A 19,345-nucleotide genomic window follows, 5' to 3' on the forward strand; every position below is an offset into this window, starting at 1 on the left:
TTTATGTTAATTTTAAGTGGTAACCATGTGCTGCTTAGGGACCTTCTTTCCGTCGAGTGAGTTAAATTGGAGGACACTACTGATTATGAGGCCTGATAGGACTTTCTGTCCACAGAATGACTTGGATACTGTAGTAGAAATGGCATATTAAACAAATCCTCGCCTATAGCTAGATGGGGACAGAGCTGGGTGCTCAGAGTAGGGCTGTAAACTGCCCCCTCCCCTGTCAAGTATTTAAACCCTGAGACCAAACCCAGTGTCAAATGGCACAGTTCAGCTTATTTGCTGCGGCCTGCTTTCTCAAAGCCCACAATTTAGGCAACGGAAAAAAGGAGAAGAATTAGGTGTTACAGATAGGGGCTGGCAGAGAGGAGACCTCAGCACTTTGGTTTCCTGGCAGGTCTCCATCATGTGGTGACTGAACTTGCGCTCTTATATAATGGTGCATCTTCTGGCAGGGGATTTCCTCCTTCGCTGTTGCTGGGGCGGTAGTTTCTACAGCTGCCCTCCCACTCCATATACATATATGCACCCTCCAAAGGTAATAATTCACTTGCTCCTTAAAAAAGTAAAAGTAAAAATTTATTTCAAGTTTATTGCTACTAATACCGTATACTAAGCATTATTTCACTCCCTCTATGCCTCCATGCTTTTCTATAGCCCAGATAAAAACTTGCCTGATGTTTTACATCTTTCCTTGTGTACTTTTTTTTTCCCATATCCTTAGCTGTTTTGACCACCAAGTAACTACAGTTGACTCTTAAAAGAACACAGGGTTAGAGGCACTGACCTCTATGCAGTCAAAAATCCATGTATAACTTTTGATTTCCCCCTAAATTTTGCTAATAGCCTACTGTTGACAGGAAGCCTCACTGATAACATAAATTGTTTATTAACACTTATTTTATATTTATGTGCATTATATACTGCATTCTTATAAAGTATGCTAGAGAGAAGAAAATGTTATTAAGAAAATCACTAGAAAGAGAAAATAAATTTATAATATTGTACTGTAAAATATCTGCATGAAAGTGGACTCATGCAGTTTAAACCTGTGTGGTTCAAGGGTCAGCTGTACTGGTGTCTGGCTGTGGGCTCAGAGAATTACAATATCTTTTAAAAAATTAGTGAGTCATGTAAGCTTCCTCATTTCTGTACTAAAACAAGTGTGGAGAAGCAGAGCTGCCTGTGGACAGAGAAGAAGACCAGAGAGCTCATGTGCTGTTTGTCCTACTTCCACATGTACCAAGAGGCAGCAGGACTGGAGTGCCCACTTATAGGCCTGCACTGCCCACTTGAAGTCTTGAATGTCAGCAGATCCACTGGTACTGGTTGTATAATTGCCATCCTTGAAGCATTTTACTGAGCTCCTGAATTAACATGTGATCTTCTAGTTGAAGTTAAAAAGCAGGATTCATTGTCCCTCTTTTCTCTTCCTGGACAGTAAGGAAGTCTGCTTTGGGGACATTCCCTTAAGCGATAGGGGAAATAACAAATAGAGAAAGAAGCCTGGTGCCCTTTTTTTTTTTTTTTTTTTTTTAAATATTTAGAAGCAGATATTGCTTAGATGCAGACTTGAGTGTTGAGTATTAGGACAGGTGGGTTAAGGGAAGACACTGGGACAAGTGTATATATGATAATAGAAACTCTTGCTCCTGGTTTCTCCTCAAGATGGCTTCAATCTAGGGGCCACCCACACATCCTACCATAGTGAGATTTCATTTAGTGGAATGATTTTAAAAAATTAACATTCTTAAGTTATGTTGCCACGTTTCAGGAGACTTGAAAACTAGAGCAGTGAGAAATGATGCCTGTAATGTGGGAGGGCTATTTCACATCAGTGGAAATGAAGGCTGCAGCTTGAGGTTTGGGGCTGGGGGTTTGTGTGTTTAAAGCTGCAACAGCTGTGAATCTGAGACCAATGAAGCAATTCCAGGACAGCGTTGGGGTGACTGTCCTTGAGCATCAAGATCTGTTCACTCCCACTCTGGCTGGGATTCAAGGCAACAGCCATTGTTCCCTTGGATGCTTGTAAGTTTGTGTCTTTGTGTAAAACCTTTATTTGACAAAGTGGAGGCACTGGGGAAAGAGATACCTCTTATAAGGCTTAGGTTTTAGCAGCAAAACCTGTCAGGCATCTGTAGATGTTTCCTTTGTGCTCGTGTGTCTGTGATGGTATCCTTTTTCTTTCTCTTTTAGTCCTTTGGCCTAGAAACCAGCAGGGTTCCTCTTGTTTGCACTCTCATCCTCTGATTCTTAACCTGAGTGTGGAAGTCTCCACTCTGCTGGTAGACCTCCAGTGGTGCTGAGCTGGGTCAGTTCAGCTGTGAAAGGCCACCTGTGCTTCTGTCAGGGTGTGGGGACACTTGAGTCTCTGTGAAGGTACTGGTATAGCAATAGCAGAAAACTCCCCAATTGTAGTGAGAACTGGACAGGTTTCACAGGCTCCTGTGTTGCCTGTGATATATTCTCCTTCCTGGGCCCTTATATCTCAGAAAAGAAAAATAGCACCCTTGAAACATCTGAAGGCTGCATGCCAAGAATTTATGTAGTATTCCAGAAACAGGATATTATTGAAACGTTTTCTCAAGCAGAAACAGATGTAGTTCCCTGTTACTGTGGCCAGTGTTAGTGGATTCTTATAATTACCTGATAGTGGTGTGCCCTCCCTCTATGTCTGCCCCCTCTCCCCACACACATGTGCAAGTGTTATACTTTTCTTTTCTTTTTTTTTTTGGTAGCACCCCATTGCTTTATTTAGGAAAAGTTAGCCTGGGTTCCCGATGACAGTAATAGGTTCTCAGGGGTTTGCAGACAGCGGAGGTGGTGACTGAGTATTCTTTATTACTCAGAAGAGGATCTTTTGTGTTGAAAAATTCAATGACTCAGGATTCTTTTCTGCTGTAGTTGGAGATTGGACATAAAACCTTGGAGAAGAGGTATAAATAGGGGCACTTTCCCAGCCTCTCCTTTCTTACCATCCTTTCTTACAGAGGGGGAAAGTCTCATCTTTCCAAATCCAACCTCCTGCCAGCAGTGACTTGCCTTCACCCACAGAAGTTTAAGATCAGAGCATGGAGTTGGCCTCTGTGTAGACACTCTGCTAGATTTTTGGCTAGACTAGGCTTCAGTTTCTCACAAAGCCAGTAAAATGAAATTGGCTTCTGGGAATGGGATAGGACTGTTTATCCCATTCTTCCTTCTTTGGGCTCTTCTCAGTTGATCTCAATAAACTAAGTGGGTGGAAGTTTAAAAAAGGGAACTTGAAAAAGAGAACAAGGTGATTTTGCTTATTTTGCATTTTAAGTGGTAGCCTAGGCTGTCTGAGGGAAGACTGGGGGCCACTTTTTTTTTTTTTTTTTTAATTAACACACTGGGGACAAGATTACAGAAAGCTTGGAAAATAGGGGGAAGAAAAAAATCACCATGATTCTACCATCCTACCACAAACATCATTTCCATCTATTCTCTGCTTTCTTTCAGTTGGAAATCCCTGCATTAAATTTTGTATTTTTTTTCATTTAGCATACCATATTTTTCTGTAATGACATATAGCTTATAATTATTTATTAATGGCTTTGTGATATTTCCATCAACTAGATCAGTGGTGGCTGACAGCCATCGCCATATTCTAATTTTAGAACATTTTCATCACCCCCAAAAGAAACTCCATTAGTAGTCAATCCCTGTTCCTCACAATCTCTGTAGCCCACAGGCACCACTAATCTACTCTCTATAGTTTACCTATGTGGACATTTCACATAAGCAGAATCACACAACATGTGGTCTTTAGAAGTTGCTGAATGATGAGCACCAAGGAGCACACTTGATGGGATGAGCATTGGGTGTTATTACTGTATGTTGGTAAATTGAATTTAAATTAAAAAATGTAAAAAAATAAAAATATAAGGTTGGTTTCTTTCACTTAGCATAATGTTTTTTTTTTTTTTTTTTAATTTTTATTTATTTATGATAGTTACAGAGAGAGAGAGAGGCAGAGACACAGGCAGAGGGAGAAGCAGGCTCCATGCACCGGGAGCCCGATGTGGGATTCGATCCTGGGTCTCCAGGATCGCGCCCTGGGCCAAAGGCAGGCGCCAAACCGCTGCGCCACCCAGGGATCCCCACTTAGCATAATGTTGTTGAGGTTTATCCATAATGTAGCATGTATTAGTACTTTATCCCACTTTATTTCTAAATAATCTGTTGTATAGTTATATCACATTTTGTTTATCCATCAGCTAATGGACATTTGGATTATTTCTCTTTTTGATTATTATAAGTAATGTTGCTGTGAATCCCCATGTATAAAGTTTTGTGTAGACGTATGTTTTTATTTCTTAGGGAGATATTTTCTTTTTTTTAGGGAGATATTTTCAAAGCTGCATCTATATTTCTCCCTTGGAGTTAACATTTTGGTTATGCAGTTTGAGGAAAAACAGTGTTATAGCAAAAACTTTTGATTCTGTGTCATTGAGGTTATTGCCCTGAATTAGGAAAAGATGCTACTCTTTGCTAATTAGGAAAAAGAAAAAAATGAAAGGAAGAATTATGTGTGTAAAAATACAATAGCATTGTTTCTAAATCTTTGGTGCTGAACTTTAAAAGGTGGTGGGAATTTACAGATTGCAATAGTGCCTACATTCAGTGCACATGTACTGCTGCTTTAAAAAATTTTTTTTCAGCATGAAGCCTCAGTTCTAAATCGCGTCATTGTGTTTTATGGAGTGAACTTTATCATGAACCCCACAGAGCCTTCCTTATCACATGTAATTTATAGTTCTCAGAAGCTTTTCCTTTTCTTATGAAACATTCCATGCCAGCATTCCGTGCACCTGCTTAGAGGCATCTGCTAGGCTGGGATGGAGAGCCAACCATCAAGGTAGAGGGAAGGGAGAGGGACCCTGAGTGTGGTTTAAATGTAGGTCTGAGAAAGCCTGCTCTTCAGAACAGCTTTTATAGGGCTTTTACTCATGGACCTTAGTTGCACCTGGGGTTAAAAATATAGATCATGCCAGACACAAAGAGGACCAGATGGTACTGCTGGGAGTGTCATTTCCTCTACACGATCTGCCCCTGGCTGGTTTCACACCATACCAGCCATATTACTGAAATAATGCGGAGCCTCCTCTTGCCCTTGTCCTAAGTGGATCTACTAACATTCGTGGTCAGTAGCTGCTCTTTTTTTTTTTTTTTTTTTTTAATTTTTTTTTAATTTTCTTATTTATTTATGATAGTCACAGAGAGAGAGAGAGAGAGAGAGAGAGAGAGAGAGATAGGCAGAGACACAGGCAGAGGGAGAAGCAGGCTCCATGCACCGGGAGCCCGATGTGGGATTCGATCCCAGGTCTCCAGGATCACGCCCTGGACCAAAGGCAGGCGCCAAACTGCTGCGCCACCCAGGGATCCCTTAGTAGCTGCTCTTGCTTTTCTTACTCCTTCTTCTTCTCCTCCTTTCTTACTCCTTCTACTCCTCCTTTGTTAGTGACTCCTAGGTCACTACCAGAAGCTCTTGAAAGTATGCCTGTACAGGCCACCTCATTTTTTTATTAGAGGATCAAGATGGTTCCACACCAGAGAAATGTGGGGCACAAGGCACATGCCTTTTGTCCAAGAAGCCAGATAAAAACTAAGAACTTGAGTTATCTTCTCCTGTATCTGTATTACCTTCAGCTGTACCTGGAGCCAAGCCCAGGGATTTCCTTCCAGAAAGTTCCTGCCTGTGTGTGTGTGTAAATATGTATGAATGCTGATATAACTTCCCTGACAAAGTTTTAGAGTTTCGGAGTGTGCTTTACTTGGTAATGCAAATTCTATTCCCAAGTGTTAGGGGTCTCAAAAGGCTGAATGGGAAGATAAAGTTTTTATCTGAAGATTCAGATTTTTTAGTATAATATACAGATATTACAAAAACTTCATGGACAGCAAACCAAGTATGTGACAAGAGGGACTCTAGGCTTATTACATGCTAGAGTTGGAAGGATAGGACTTTGGGGATGGTCTCCTCCAATCTCCTCACAAGGAGGAATGAGAAATGGATACTCAGAGCCAACTTCACTGAGTGGTGACAGGGCCAGGAGAGAAGCCAGGGCTCCGGATCCCTAGTCTAGTTGCTCTTTCTAACTGCTGTATGATCAACATCTCTCTCCTTTGGGCTTGTCTCAGGGAAAGGCATTGGAGTCCAGGGTAGTGTGTGGTTCGTGTTGTTAGGAACAAATTCGTGTCTTTTCTGTGATTGTGGTTTTGAACCTAATAGTGAAATTACAAAGAGGAATGAGTCTTTAAATTCAGTTCTTCTGAGGAAGAACAGTTGTTAAAATGGGTGCTATTGTGCTTAGGCTGGGCCTGCTTAACTATTTTATCTCTGTATTGTGCTTCCTTGTGGTTCATAAAACACCACATGCTCTAGGCCAATAGGATGTGTTCTCTGAGTCGTTTTCCCCTTTGGGTCCCCATTGCCCAGGTGGGACAGTGACAGGTGCTGGTGGCATCCTAGATGTAGTAGGACTTGCTAATGATTGGAAACATGCTGTCTGGGGGGGGGTTGATGTTCCCCACCCCATTAGCAGTCTAAAACCTTTGACAACTGCAGTGTGAATACTCATCTCTGTGTCACTAATCAGTCCAGAAGGAACCAGTCTTCTTGGGCTGAGGTCATATATGTTAGCTTTCTCTACCTTGGAAAACCAGTGAGCAGTTTTGTGCTCAGTGGGTAGTGCTTTTGCAGTTGGCCCACTCGAGACATTTTTAGCGAATTAACAAGTAGTATAGTAGTATGTTAGCTAGTCCACACCTTTATCAATCCTTGATTCTCATCCAACAGCCAGGTGGAAACTGCTGTGGGAACGCCATCTACCTCCTTGTTTCAGTCCTGTGGGGATTTTGTTTGTTACATAGCGGGATGGCAAGAAAAACAGGCTCTGGGTTTCATAATAGTTCATTGGGCCATCTTTGTTTCCCCTTTACATGCACCTTCTAGTCATAATAATAGTTTGTAAGCTGATGATCTCGTTGGTCTCTGACCAACCAGGCTGGTGGGAGTCAGGTAGATGGTTAGTGCAGAGACCAAAAGGAAGTAAATCTGGTCATTTCTTTGGCAAGTATTTAGTGAATGCCTGTGGTTGGATTAGGTATATGGTTGTAAATAAAGAACAAAATGGACACACAGTTTTTGCCTTCATGGCCTTCACAGTCCAGGGGCATACCCATGGGTTATTTACTTGAGGGTAGTATTGGAGGAATCTGTTGTGCAAAGTAGACTTTCAATTTGATACTCTGAAGGAATTGCTCTTTTTCAGTGACATATGTGCTCCATCCAGCAATCAAGTTGGAAGAGAGGTAGGCTGGAAAAGTATTTTTGGAGAATCCTCTTGGCCTTCCAGGTGAGAAAGCAAATAATTGCTTTTCCCTGCAGAGTAAGCTCCATCTAGGAGTTTAGTTTCCTGTTTATAGGCTTTATTTAACCAATCAATTTTTAGTGTGGGAATGTTTTCAGACCCTGAAATACCTTTTTTTTTTTTTTTTTTTAATTAAGAAAAGCAGGTGTGGGTTCCACAGTGAGAAATTGGGAGGAGGGAAATAGAATCAGTAGTGTGAATTCTTTAGGGAATATGTTTTTTTCTTCCATCTCCTCCAAGTGTCAATTAAAAAACAAATTTTTTTTAAGATTTTATTTATTTATTCATGAGAGAGAGACAGAGACACAGGCAGAGGGAGAAGCAGACTCCATGCAGGGAGCCCGATGTGGGACTCGATCCCGGGCACCCAGGATCAGGCCCTGGGCTGAAGGCGGCACTAAACCGTTGAGCCACCAGGGTGGCTTGACACCCAAGTGTCAATTTCAGATGTAAATGTTGGCTTGTGCTGTCTCTTGATCTGTCTGTGGCTTTATAACCTGCTGGTACAACAAAGGATCTAATACAATATTGGCACACATAAGCCTCCCAATAAGTACCTAACCCCATATATTTTACCTCTATGGGTAGCTATCTCTGTGTTGGTCCAGGTTCTAGGCTGAGGTTGGGAGTCACCTGAGGTCAGTGACTGTCTTGTCCACTTCTTTGTACTCAGCTCCTGGGTTATTTGGTTGGTTGATAAGTGGTTGACCAGGGATAGAGGATTAAAATCAGTCAGTAGAATGAGAGGGCAAGGTGACTTTGAGCCCGTGAACTGTGATGACAAGGAATTAAAGAGTGGTATTGATATGTAGAAAATTTATGAAAATTATATGAAATTCTGAAAAGAGACATTTGGAGGGAGGCCTAGTTTGAGTGAAAAACAAATATAAACAAGGTGATAAAAAGCGGTTAACATTCACCAACTTCTTTTTTTTTTTTTAATTTTTTATTTATGATAGTCACACACAGAGAGGGAGGCAAAGACACAGGCAGAAGGAGAAGCAGGCTCCATGCACCGGAAGCCCGACGTAGGACTCAGTCCCGGGTCTCCAGGATTGCGCCCTGGGCCAAAGGCAGGCGCCAAACCGCTGCGCCACCCAGGGATCCCAACATTCACCAACTTCACTCTGGTAGCAGGAAAAGAAGACTGCTCAGAGTCTGCAGAGGTGGGAGGAGGTGAAGGAAAGAGAGGGTGCTGGAGGTTCTTCCAATGTTTTAGCAAGGCCAGTGAAGACCAAACTACAGGACCCCTTAAGAATTTGGTTCCAGGGCGCCCAGATGACTCAGTCAGTTAAGCATCTGCCTTTGGCTCAGGTCATGATCCCAGGTTGCTGGGATCCAGCCCCATGTTGGGCTCCCTGCTCAGTGGGAAGCCTGCTTCTTCCTTTCCTTCTGCCACTACCCCAGCTCATGCTTTCTTGCTCTGCTGTCTCTGTCTCTATCTCAAATAAATAAATAAAATCTTAAAAAAAAAAAAAAATTTGGTTCCAAGACCAGAGTTACCCCTGCTAATTATCAGGCCCAGATTTTTGTTTCTAGAACTCTATCTTTTAAAAACCTCAGGAGGCATCATTGATCATGGCCTAAATCCAACCTACAAGTGTGTATCTACGTTTGGCCTTATTTACTTAATATATTTTTAGCATCCACTGTGAATCTGGTTGCAGTCAAGGAAGTAGTTAGTAGGATGGCTTGTTTCTGTTTGTTCTCCAGAACTGCGCTCTTTTGGGAGTGGTTCTATTATTTCTCAAATTATAAAATGTAATTGTGTGGGTCATCTCCTTTGAAGGTCTGTGCATGCTTTTGGAAAATCACATCTCAAAGAAGGCCAGCTCTCTACAAATGCTCACTGCTTTTCTTGGATATATGTGAGCAACAGCAGAATGAACAGATTTCAGAGCCTTTGTCTTATAAAACTTTCTGTGACTAGCAACAAGGTAGGTATTTTTCAAGTACTGTATCTGAATTCATTTATTAATTGAACAAGTATTTATTGAATGCTCTTTCCCATTTAATCATCTCCCCATAGGGATTCTTTGTAGCACACAGACTAACAAATGTTCTGTGGTATTTATTTTGGCTTGTCTTTTCCACTCAGATTTTAAACCCCTTGAGGATGGAAGGTCTGGTTTAAGTCTCCGCTGTGTTTACTATGCAGGCTGGGCATCCATATTAATAGCAATACAGATTTCTTCATTTTACAAAGGGCTTTCAAGTAAGATGTCCTATAATACTGTGAGGAAGATGGAAGATATTTTTTTTTAAAGATTTATTTATTTATTTATTTATTTATTCATGAGAGAGACAGACAGGCAGAGACATAAGGCAGAGGGAGAAGCAGGCTCCCTGCAGGAGCCCAATGCGGAACTTGATCCCAGGACCCCAGGATCACAACCTGAGCCAAAGGGACCTGAGCCAAAGGCAGACACTCAACTACTGAGCCACCCAGGGGTCCCACTGTGAGGAAGATTATAGTCCCATTTTACAAATGGGAAAGCCAAGGCCTTCAGAAACCAGTAGATGTTTAGCAGCTACTGTGCTTCTAATAAATAGTGACCCGGAGTCAGCTGGGGGCTCAGGCTGTATCAAACATTGGTACCTCATGCTGGGAAATAGGAAACCTCTTGGAATTGCAGACTTGATAAATCTCGACTTTCTCATGAAAAACAATGCAGCAACCCTTTCCTGTTCTGCTACCCCATCTCAACATAGGTACTCTGAAGGTCAGCATGTTTTTGTGTACGGTTGGGACAAAAATGTGGAAGTATTCAAATCTTGAAAGGTGGCTTTCATCTCCTAAATAAGGAAAAGCATTCCTATATTGTCCAAGGGGCTTTTATTTTATTTTATTTTATTTTATTTTATTTTATTTTATTTTTTAAAGCTTTTTTAAAAATTTTTATTTATTTATGATAGTCACACAGAGAGAGAGGGAGAGGCAGAGACACAGGCAGAGGGAGAAGCAGGCTCCATGCACCGGGAGCCCGATGTGGGACTCGATCCCGGGTCTCCAGGATCGCGCCCTGGGCCAAAGGCAGGTGCTAAACCACTGCGCCACCCAGGGATCCCCCCAAGGGGCTTTTATTTTTATTTTTGGAGGAAGGGAGAGGCCATAGGGTCAAAACCCTGGTATCTAGAAAACCGTGCAGTTTGGGGTTATTAAAAGGTCCATTTGAGGGTAAGCCAGAGAAGTTGTTCCGAGTTCTTTGAGTCTTAAGGACTCTGATGGGGATTTTGAGCAACTCTGTAAATGCTGTTTCCAAAGGGGGACAGTCTTCACCTGAGAACTTGTGAAAGCTCCTATAGGAATATCCTTCCTTTTTCTGCCGATAAAGGGATGTTGGGTCTCCTGTAGGCAAGGCTTGACCTCCTCTTCCCCATTGTCCTGCCCTTGTTTTCAGAGGCAAAGAGGAGTCTGTGTGGGCAGGGAGGAGGTTGGAAGTGAAGGTCCCATTTCACCCATGACAGCTTGGATTTAGAGAAACATAAAGCAGTGCCGATGTTACTGGGGCAGGGTGTGCTTGGACAGCCCTGTTTTTTTCCATGTAGTTAGGAAAGTGGAGGAGTAAGACTGGCTGTGGGCCAAGCAGTTTCCCCCTTTCCTGTGGTGAATGAAAATGGGCGATTGTTTTAAGAAGTGGGAGGCAAGTGAAAGATAGCAGCCCTGGTACTCAGACTAACCACGCTTTCACTGTCAGCTAGCTCAGCCATTTTCCAGCTGTATGCTTGATCAAGTTTAACCTCTCTCATCCTTATTTTTGTCATTTGTAGAATGGAGATGATATTGTTAACACTGCCTGTCTCCAGAAAGGTAGCTACCAAAATATTAATGATTATTTGCTATGGGGAATTTGGGGCTGATGAAGGAGAACAGGAAGATGGTAACTTCTTAAGCTTTCTTTTTCTGTCACTTGAATTTTTGATTGTTGGCCCATATAACTTAAAAGTACTCCCTCATGGGATTATTATGAAAATCAAATAAAATGGGATATTTATTTATTTATTTATTTATTTATTAAATATTTTATTTATTTATTCATGAGAGACAGAGAGAGAGAGAGGGAGAGGCAGAGACACAGGCAGAGAGAGAAGCAGGCTCCATGCAGGGAGCCTGACACGGGACTCGATCCCGGGTCTCCAGGATCACCCCCTGGGATGAAGGCAGAGCTAAACCGCTGAGCCACCAGGGTTGCCCTAAAATGGGATATTTAAAACCAGGTACAGTACCTGGCAACTAAAAAAATACTCAAATGGCAGTCTGTTTGGGGAAGAAGTGATACTAATATTAATTCATGGTCAACCCTTGCTTTTGTAGCGTTAAATTTTCAGTCTGCCTTATGTGGCTTTGGGTAGTCTCTTTGTTAAGCCACGGTTTCTTCAACTGAAAATGGGGGTTTATAGTAATGTTTACTATGCGTGGGGGCTTGGAGGAGACATATCAAGCAGTTAGCCTGGTATCTGGCATGTGGTTAGTGCTCAGTAAATTAACTGTTATCAGCTGTTATTCTCACAGCTATACTGGAAGCAAGGTGGAGTTACGCCCACTTCAGAGTTACAGAAAGTGAGGCACAGAGTCGTTTGGTGACTTGTCTTGAGGCCATGTTGAGTTAGCAGCGGAAATGGCCTTCTCTGTTAACTGCCCTCCTGCTGGAGTCCACACCAACAGTCCTCAGTCTGCTTACCTCTTCTTCCTTCACCCTGGAAGGCCTGCACAAGGATGGGCTTAGCCTCCCTAGGGGAAGACCTCTCTCTGTACCACTTTGGTACTGCCTGTGATTTCCCTCCTGCTCCAGAAAGAACTGTCTGCCTGTTTGTGGGACTGAATGCTTGAGTTGAAGTTAGACTTGATGGGAAATAGATTTTGAGCTTTGCTGCTGTGGGCTTATGTTCTGTATATTCACATTTGCCTGGGGAGGGAGGGTACTTGGGGGGGTACCCTGGGTGATTCCTGCCCGGAATTGTTTCCAGAAACAAGTTCCTCATCACCAAACTTAGGGGGTCAGAGCTAATGCCACCAGTTCCTCACGTTGGGTTTGTATTACACTTTTCACCCTGTGTCTTTGGTTTTCTCTTAATCAAACTTTACAACATTTGCCTTGTCCTCTTCTTCATAGGGTTCATGAAGTACTTACCATTTGGTGAATAATACAAGCAACTCAATGTCAAAAGTTTTACCCATCTAAATTTGCCCAGTGAGCATGGGTATTTATACAGACTCTTGCACTTCATAGTTTTTATGTTGTTTTCATTTGTTTCAAATACACCCTTTTCCAAATTTGCATTTAGTGGTGGCTGGCAAACCTTGTAGTCTATTTTGGAACATATACTTGCTGTAGTATTGCATTCACATTGTATAATTCCACATCAGGATCTGAAGGGCCCTGCTGTTGAGGCAGTCACTTTTCAGTACTTACTACCAGTCAAGTCTGTGCACCTCTAGACAAGTCTGCTCTCATTCCCAACTTGCTTTCTTTCATTATTTGTGGCTACATAAAGGTCTCCAGTGCTTCCTGTTGGCTTAGCAAAAGGAAGATCCTTGGAGGAGCTTAAAGACCTTGTGGAAGGGACCCTCTTAATTTTGGCTAATTGCAGAATGAGACTCTACAGTGGAAAAGCTACCCTTGCACCCACTTTACGAAAGCCCCTCTAAAATACAGTTGTTGGGACACCTGGGTGGCTTAGTGGTTGAGTGTCTGCCTTCAGCTCAGGGCCTGATCCTGGGGTCCTGGGATCAAGTTCCACGTACGGCTCCTAGCAGGGAGGCTGCTTCTCCCTATTTCTCTGCCTCTCTCTCTCTGTGTCTCTCATGAATAAATAAATAAAATCTTTAAAAAAACCAAGTTGTTCAGGCTGTTTATCATGTTTCTAGAGTATCTGGTTTTTGAAGACAGACCTGCTTAAGTTGATTCTGGTTGATGTCTGGAAGTGAGTTGGAATGTATGCCCACTCCAAAGTTACAGGAAGCAAGGCACAGATTAATTTGGTGACTTGTCTTACAGCCATATGTTGAGTTAGCCAGGGCGATGCCTGGAAGATTTAGAGGAGATACTTATAAAAGAACCAAGCTCTGGGTTTATTTCAGGCCTAATCATTGAACTTGCAGGAGCAGCTTCCGCGCGCTGGGGAGAGACGAATGGCACACTGCCTTGGAGCTGTCATCTAGGATGCCACCTTTTGGGAACCATATTGTAGACAGTCTTTGGCCTATGTGAAGTCGTGCCTGGGCCTTATCAGAAATGAACCAGATGGTGTTTCTAGTGAAACTGGCAGCTGTTCTTGCTGACAGAATTAATTAAACATTTTTACATGTAAATGTGGAATTATGGGAAGCTTTCTTTTGGGGTTTTAGTCGCATGTGAAAGTGCTGCCCTTACCTTACAGAGGCCTTTATTTCCCCCTTGCTTCTGGCCACAAGTGACTCTCAGCTCTGTGTCTTCCTGTTCCCTCTGGTTACTTTCATCACCAAATGGCCCATTTGTGGTGGGGAGGTTTTAAGGTAACCAGTCTTCTCTCTAGTGTAATTTGAAGGTTGCTGATGAGACCTTGTCCCAGAATGTACCTGCTACATGGATAACATTGGTGACTAAAATGTTCATCATTTGAGTTACTCCTTTCAGTTAAGACATTTGGATGTAGCACATATGATACCTAGAAACAGTGATAGAGTCATGGAGCCTAGGAAAGAAATAAGAAAGTGGAGAGTAGGACAAGGTAGGAAGTATTGAGTGCATGGTGTGTGCCAGGTACTATACTTTTGTGGCTTGTCTTCAGTTTCTAGATCAGAAAAGCTCTAAAAGGTTAAGTACTGTAAATTACTCTGTTGGAGGTAGAACCAAGGTTGGAGTGATTCCAAAGCCATGTTTTTCAGGGCAGATACAATATATGTGGGTTAGGAAGGTGGTGGGATGGAGGATGAGGTGGTGAGGGCGACAGAACAAACACCTGGAGAGAGGAGGTCAGAGCCAGGTGCAAGCTGCAGTGGAGGGATGCACGGGAGTGGATGGTCCTGGGTAAAGGTCTGAGAAGGAGAGGTTGGTGAGTAAAAATAAACCAAAGTGGGGGCAGCCCTGGTGGCTCAGCGGTTTAGCGCCGCCTTCAGTCCAGGCCATGCATGATCCTGGAGACCCGGGATGGAATCCCACGTTGGGCTCCCTGCATGGAGCCTGGTTCTTCCTCTGCCTGTGTCTCTGCCCCTCTCTCTCTCTATGTGTCTCTCATGAATAAATAAATAAAATCTTAAAAAAGAAAAGAAAAGAAAAGAAAACAACCAAAGTGGGGGAAATAGAAAAATTGAGGTATTACTTGGAAGGAGGGGGTATATACTGTTGGATGATGGCAGCTTTTCCCTCAGGGAAACTCTGTGGGGTTTGTTTGGGGTCTGGAGGACCAGATAGTCTCTGTATTTAGGCAGGTGGCAGTTGGCCTCACAGGAAACCTTTTAATCCCTGGTATTTATAGACTGGCCAGGACTCTACTGAAAGGCAACTCCCATTTCAGTTAGGGAAGGCAGCATTATCTGCCTTTGAGATGCCGCATTTATGGATCCCCATTTGGCCCAGCAGGGGAGGGGCTGGGTTATGCCCCGTTATATTATCCTGGTTCCCTGCTGCCTCAGAGGTTGTGCAAGGACACTTCTGCCATTTACCTCTGAGTGACCTCTGACTGCTCTCTCTCCTGTAGATGCTTCTTTTCTTCTCAAAGATGAATTAGGGGACGCCTGGGTGGCTCAGCAGTTGAGCATCTGCCTTTGGCCCAGGGCGTGATCCTGGAGACCCAGGATCGAGTCCCACATCGGGCTCCCTGCATGGAGCCTGCTTCTGCCTCTGCCTGTGTCTCTGCCTGCCTCTCTCTGTCTCTCATGAACAAATAAATAAAATCTTTAAAAAAAAAAAATATATATATATATTAAAAAAAAAACCAAAGATGAATTGGGATCAGGACTGGGAAAGGTAGCCCTCTTGTCTGTGTTCGGGGTAGCCAGGCATTCCCTAGAATAATGATTCTGATGTGTCCCCTAACTCCTTGCCACAAGGCTAGAGTTGCTCTGTTGATGGTATGGTCAAACCCTACATTCAGTCCAATTCAACATTGGTTTATTGATTCTTGCTAGTATGTATGGAGGTGGAATACAAAGATGGCTGAGACAGTTTTCCAACTCTAATTCCAAGGAGATATTGAGTAACTGAGCTCCCATGGTCAGACCAGTTCTTCATTATAGCAGGAAATGTCCATACACTTTCAGTCTTGTCTGACTTAAATCCTTATTGTGAGGACTAATTGTAGCAATAATGAATTGAGACTGCTTTGAAAATTATGAAGCTCTAGATTCATGTAAAACTTTTTTAATATTATGAGGTAGACTCATAATAAAAGATAACATGTCGTGGAGTGCTTTCTACCTGTCAGGCACTGTTCTAAGTGCTTTATTTGTATTAACTTGTGTAATCTTCACAGCAGCTTTGAAGTAGGTTGCTTACACCCATTTTATAGTTGTGAGAATTAATGCTAAATTGGATTTAAAAGAACCTTTCTAGAATGGCATGCTGGTACGAAGCAGAGCCAGCCTCTGTTAGGACTGTGGAAATCCAGGAAGAAAGAGCATTCCACCTTAAGGGGAGGGCAGCAGGCAGGACTTACCCTCAGAGACTAGAAAGGAGCTGGGAAGGGTCAGCCTGGTTCCCAGGAAAGCATTAGCATTTCTACATAACTTAATTAAATTACTGAAACCCGTTCTGAACCTGGAGGCATGTTTCTTGTATAGTTATGCAATTGAAATAGATAATTTAAGTCAAGGAAGAAGGATAAAATTGGTGAGCTCACCTATGTGGATGGGCACTTTCTGACATACTAAAACATAGAGAGGCAAACCCTAAAGGAAGTACATCTTTATTCAATTTACACATGAGTACAAAGACCCAGGCAAGGTGCTCTATGTTGGGACTTTAAAGAACAAATATTAAAAAAAAAAAAAAAAAAAAAAAAAGGAATTCTTCCCCTCTCAGCCTTTTCCTGTTGAAGTTACTATTAAGGATATCTGAATTTGATCACTAATATGGAGCATATCCATCTTTGGCCGTTATTTTCCAGAGCAATTAAGCTCATTTTTGAGGCACATTCTAGCCAGTTTATCTCAGCTGTGGACTATTGGAAACAAGCATATATGCACATCGTGGAGAGGGCAATCTCTCCATGAGATCCAAATCTGTAAAGAGAGCTCTGGGAGTTAATGTCTTTGAATTTCTGTTTTAGTCCACTCCACTTTCAACAGCTTTTTTTTAACATGCGGTGCCTGTCTCATTAGCAGTTCAGGGGAATTAGCCTTCAACATCTAATGACCTAGTTCCCAAATTTGCAGCAGCTTCAGAAGTTTCTAGAATGCCCCAAAGCAGTGTTTCTCAAAGTGTGGTTAATTAGAATTACCTGATCCATCTTACACCTTGGGAATCAGTTCCCTTGTGGGTGAGGTCCTGGCATTCACATATAAAACACTTCCCTTTGCTCAGGTTCTGAAGTAGAGCTGCAAAGCCAGGACCAAGCCCACCTCAAGAGGGTATAGAGCTCTCTTCACGCATAGAGTGTGAACAGTCTTCAAGGCTTCCTGTTTTCTTTTATAATGAATGAGAATTTTGCCTCCTGTTCCGTAAATACATCCAAGATAATTTTAATATTTAAAATCAATTACATTAATCTAATACAGAATAAATTTGACCCTCTACCGAGATTGTGTGCTTTGGGGTGAGACTGCTTAGTTTGTAATCTTGGTGTCATGAATTGCTAATTGTAATGACCTGGGGCAAGTTACTTAACTTCTTTGTGCCTTGTCTAAAAATGGAGATAGTCCTAATACCTACTTTTTAAGGTTGTTGTGAGGATTAAATCAAATATTACACAGAAAATGCTTAGATCCATGTACAGTAATTAAGCAGTCAAGTGTCTGTTTATAATAATGATGCTGCTGTTACTGTTCTGAGGGTCCACATCACCGGGAGTATGACCACCCCAGTTATAGAAACTATTCCTTTCAGATTGACAAGACATCGCACTCCTTGGTGATACAGCCAGGCCACAGGCTTATAAAAAGGCCTTTTGTGGTCCATAAGAAGCCCAAACAGAAGCACTGAGAAAATGCTTTGCCATAACAGATATTCTCAGGTCACACCCTAGTTTTATTTTAGTTGTTTGAGGTTGTTGTGTGAAGCGTGACTGCTCAAGCTGTCAAAATCTGTCACAGGTGGGAGGGAGGTGCTTCTTTAGAAAATGTCAGAGAATCCACCAAGTTGCTTTAACCAGTAAGTGTTTTTCATTCAATCTGCACTTCCCCCCCCCTTATTCTTGTTTAATAAGAGAGAGGGCTAAATTGCACTTTTCCTTTGTAAAGTATACATCTCAAATTCATTTCCCCTGTTAACTTACTTATTTTTGAAACATTGAGAAATCTCAAGTTATATTTGTTTCTTGAAGAAAGTTCAGGAAGTGAAGCTTGCTCGCAGTCACAGAGGGAGAAAATCACCTATGGTTTCCCTTCCAGCTCTCACCACGGCTCACCTGTTACCATGCTGCTTCTGTCTAGGGTAGTCAGGGATGGCAGAATGGCCAGAAGGGTCTTGGAGAGAAGGGCCACATTTCTGGGAGCCTCAGTGGCCCTTCTGTGCCTCAGCCTTACAGAGGGCAGCCCCACTTTGGGACAAGCCCTTGGCCACCCCCTTGTTTCCAGGGGTCCTCTCTGCCTTCAGAGCAGTTATGTGGAAGGCCAGCCGCTGGTTTCCAATGTGCTGTGAGTTCAGGCATTTGTGGCCTGGTTTTCTGTTGATTCTGCCTTCCTGACTTTGTGCTCATTTTTCACACAGCTAGGTGCTGAGGGTTCTTGGGCCTCTTTTCTCTATAGGAACTGGTACTGGCTCTCAGGGTGGATGGATGCTTACCTGTCTCATCCCTCTTCTCTCATTAAATGCAGCTAGGGAGGTTCTGCCTAGAAGGAGAACTCATTGGGTGAGGAAAACACTGCCTCAGGGTCATTGTTTTTTTTGTTTTTGTTTTTTAAAAATTATTATTATTTTGACAGATTGAGCACAAGCAGGGGAAGTGGCAGCAGAGGGAGAGGGGAGAAGCAGGCTCCCTGCTGAGAAGGGAGTCCAATGTGGGGCTTGATACCAGGACTCTGGGATCCTGACCCCAGCCGAAGGCAGATGCTTAGCCTCCTGAGCCTTCCAGGCACCTCACCTCAGGGCTTTTTTTTTTTTTTTAAAGAATGAAGGGTTTATTTATTTATTTTTTTAATTTTTATTTATTTATGATAGTCACAGAGAGAGAGAGAGAGAGAGAGGCAGAGACATAGGCAGAGGCAGAGGGAGAAGCAGGCTCCATGCACCCGGAGCCCGATGTGGGATTCGATCTCAGGTCTCCAGGATCGCGCCCTGGGCCAAAGGCAGGCGCGAAACCGCTGCGCCACCCAGGGATCCCAAGGGCTTTTTAAACATAATGCTTCCTTCTCCTTTTCCCAGAATAAGAGCTGTCAGTAAAATTTTAGTGCAGGACTGTTGAGATATATTTATTACTTTTGTGATGGACAAAGGAATTGTCAACTCTTCTCCTTATCGATCCTTTTCACCTCCTTGCAAATGGGAATTACAGGAAATCACAACTAGCTTAAAAGACCATTGGCTGATGGGAAGGATGGAATATGTAATCCCCATTCCCAGAAATAGGAGAATGGCTGAGCTGGTTGACCTTAGCATTTGGTGGTCAAGGGAGTGAAAGCATGGCTTGAAATAGTGTCACCATCTGGGAATTGAAACCCACATCTTCCTGCTCTCTAACTTCTTTGTTATCATGACCCCCTTTCTCTGATCCCCTCTTTTCTAGTCAGTAACCAGCCCCTGCCAATTCTTTCTTCTGTGGGTTTCTGCCACTACCATCCTGACCAGACCTCATCATCCTCTCTCACCAAT

General features: G+C 42.8%; 1 protein-coding gene across 2 annotated transcripts in view; it reads left to right on the forward strand.

Moving 5' to 3' along the window:
- SUSD6 (sushi domain containing 6) overlaps positions 1-19,345 on the forward strand; it is a 97,809-nt gene that overhangs the window by 2,184 nt on the left and 76,280 nt on the right. The window contains exons 1-2 of one of the 2 annotated variants that reach the window (XM_072839077.1): positions 7,304-7,382; positions 9,187-9,334. The exons of the other annotated variant lie outside the window; for it this stretch is intronic. The gene's annotated coding sequence lies outside the window, so the exon portion shown is untranslated. Of the gene's footprint in view, positions 1-7,303; positions 7,383-9,186; positions 9,335-19,345 lie in introns of those variants that run through there. 2 annotated transcript variants of the gene reach the window in all.

This window comes from Canis lupus, chromosome 9, assembly GCF_048164855.1.
Source record: "Canis lupus baileyi chromosome 9, mCanLup2.hap1, whole genome shotgun sequence".
Lineage (NCBI taxonomy): Eukaryota > Metazoa > Chordata > Mammalia > Carnivora > Canidae > Canis > Canis lupus.